This window comes from Xiphophorus couchianus, chromosome 5, assembly GCF_001444195.1.
Source record: "Xiphophorus couchianus chromosome 5, X_couchianus-1.0, whole genome shotgun sequence".
Classification (NCBI taxonomy): Eukaryota; Metazoa; Chordata; class Actinopteri; order Cyprinodontiformes; family Poeciliidae; genus Xiphophorus; species Xiphophorus couchianus.
In genome coordinates this window covers 40,217,121-40,220,049 of record NC_040232.1, presented here as the reverse complement: position 1 = coordinate 40,220,049, position 2,929 = coordinate 40,217,121, and the positions used below count along the sequence as shown (strand labels likewise).

Genomic DNA, 2,929 nt, shown 5'->3' with positions numbered 1-2,929 from the left:
AGAGACAGCCTAGGTCCTCTTTGTTGTTTTAAAACCATTCTAACCCCAACCCTAACCCTACTTCTACCCTACCTCTGTACAAATCTGGGAGTATAATGGAGGCTTCCGCGTCTGATATAAATCTATTTATATTTTCACATGGCCTTATGTACAGTTTTATACATTTCTTTGCATATATGTCTTTATAGTAATCTATGTAATATATATGAAAAGATGAATATATATTAAATATATAAAAATACATATCACACATATTTGAGGAGTGATGTCCGAGTTATCAGTGATTGTCCATGATTGGAAGGACAAATAATAGACCATTTCCATGACTTCAGGTTCAAAATAGGTGACTAGATTCTGTTACAGAAATTAATTATGTTAGTTCTATGTATGCAATTATAATTAATTTTCAAATGTCCTTAAGGGGTACCTAAAAGCTGAAAAACGTATTTCTTAAAACCACTTTTTGTTATGTTTGTCCAAAATTTTAATGTGCTTCATTACTGGCTTTTTATCAACTAGTGGATTCAGAACATATCCTACTTAGTAAAGTGTCCACTAAGCTAGATGCTTTTTAGTTTATAAAGTCATGCTTGATGAATTTCTTGTATAAATGTATGTAATTAAACAAAATCAGAACCGTGAGTACTGCATTAAAATATCACATTGATATGTACTGAAACTTTGCAACTCATTTCTTTTTAATACAGAAATTGACAGAAAAATTGAACAGAATTCAAGTGACCACAGACAACGAAGTGTTCCACCACTATACACTATGTGTTTATTGAATTAAAAAATAAGTCAGAGCTGCACATGTTAATAAAAAAAGAAAATAAAAGTATAATATCCAAAAAGATGTCTTGGTTAGTGCAGAATCACTGCGACTGCTTAATGTAGTGTTGTAGCCATTTTTAAACTGCTAAACATAAGCACAACTGTTATTACTCCATTTGAAGTAAAAGTAGTAACTAAAATTATTAACTACAGTAAAATTACTCTTACTATTATCTGGAAATACAGTAGATATGGAGAAACATAATGAAAAAGAAACAAAATGAATGACATGCCTGCGCAAGTAATCACAGCCCTAGTAAGCCCTTTTAGAAAGTAAAAAGGCACAAACATATTAACTATTTTTAAAAAAAGAATCACCGAAATAAAACACTGCCAATTTGGAAACATGAAAGCACAAGAACAAATTTAAACAGAATTGTGTCTCTTTGTGACTTATGAGCAAACATACTTTACTTGTGACATATTGGTCAATCCAGAAGGAGCCGAATACTGTCACGCTAGTGTAGATCTTTGTCAGCAGTATATGCACAAATGATTACAGACTATTATCAGAAGCTTCCGAGTCACTACCAAAGTCGTCATCAGAAGTATCGTCGAAACAAACACTTTCTGCTCCTGACAAAGTCTGTAGATAATGTTCTCTTGCCTGCAGTTTCATTTGTTTTAAGTGCTGTAGCTCTCTGAGGATGATGCTCTGGAGACCTCTTAGAGCTTCATCAGTTAGGGAACAGGACGAACCTTTAAAATTGAACATAAATAAAAATAACAATTAATAGAAAATTTAGATGTTTTAACTCTTGATAGGTTTATACATTACTTAAAAACATACTTTTAAATTTGCCGCTCGATAACAGGCGGGGAAGCTCCTTTAGAGCATCTTCATAGGATGACAGAGATTTCCAATGACGGTCCATCTCTCCTACGAGGATCCTCTTTTCCTCTTCCAGTCTCTTTACTGTCATAATGCCATCGAATGCCCTCCTTTTTGTGGCAAGACTGACAAAGTCTGAAATGCATTTAGGAAAAAGACAAATTAACTCAGTTTGAATTTGTAATAAAGTTTAGGTCAACACCTGGAGTATCTAGCCACATTATCTGTCAGGTATGATGACAGTATAAAATGTATTAGTGTATGTTTATTTACCACTGTCTGATTGCTGCCATGGCAATGTTGTGTCATCGGACAGGATCTCTTCTAAAGATAGTGCTTCTGTGCCTGTAACTGTCTTGTAGTTTTCTAAAGCCAATGCTAAGATGTTTTTCTCCTGTCTTATTTTGCGACGAGCCTTGGCACGAGCTTTGTTTCCGTCTATGTCTTTATAAAGACGCTGAGATCGCCTTTTGATGCTCGCAGCCAGAACCTCAATTCTGCCTGCCAAGGAGTCCGGATCAGTTGTGCTAAATGTTGCTGATGATGATAAATAAGGGAAATGCAGTTAACATAGAAGTACTTTTGGAACTTCCTCTAATTTTTGAACTCTATTAGCTCACCTTCTGCCCACTCCTTAATATCATGGACCCAGTCATCAAGTTGACTGTCAGTCACCAAAAGCTCAATTTTTAAGGACTCCAAGTTCTGATGTTGTTTTTGAAGAGCTTGCATTGTCAATTTCAAAGAAATAAAAAAAAAATCAGATCACAGCATGTATAGGAATTAACAAACATCAACAGTTTCACTACCTTCTGATATCGACAGGTTAGTGAGGTGGCCAAGTTGTCAAGTTTTTGCTGATTCCAGCGCATGGCCATAAGAGTCAGCATGTCTGTCCGTCCTGCAAACAGAAAGAGGCCCACAATAGTAGAGTTTTCCTTTATCGTAATTAGTTAAAATTTCGAGAAAGAAATCTTTGGTCTTCTCACCAGCTTTTGACATATGTTTTGTCGTAACAGCAATCCTTGAGAGAAATGCATTGCACTGCTCAACTTCTTCCCCTAGAGTCAAGCCAGCACCATCTTGATATGCTCCACTCTACTTAGCCTAAATAAAAGCATGCACGCACAAACAATATCAACTGAGTCAACGATGTTCATGCAGTTATGTTCTAGCAAGGTTATTTCATGTCTAGTCAGTTTTCCTTACCTCACATTTGAAGTCATGGGCTTTGGCATGGAACACTGAGAGGAATGGCTTCAT

General features: G+C 35.7%; 1 long non-coding RNA gene across 1 annotated transcript; it reads right to left on the bottom strand.

Annotated features, from left to right (window-relative positions):
- Window positions 1-674: 674 nt before the first annotated feature.
- LOC114145525 (uncharacterized) lies at window positions 675-1,810 on the bottom strand. The gene is made up of 2 exons (XR_003595717.1): window positions 1,625-1,810; window positions 675-1,533 (listed from the first exon to the last, which is right to left on the bottom strand). It is a non-coding gene; the product is annotated as an uncharacterized LOC114145525 (long non-coding RNA).
- Between the last annotated feature and the right edge of the window lie 1,119 nt (window positions 1,811-2,929).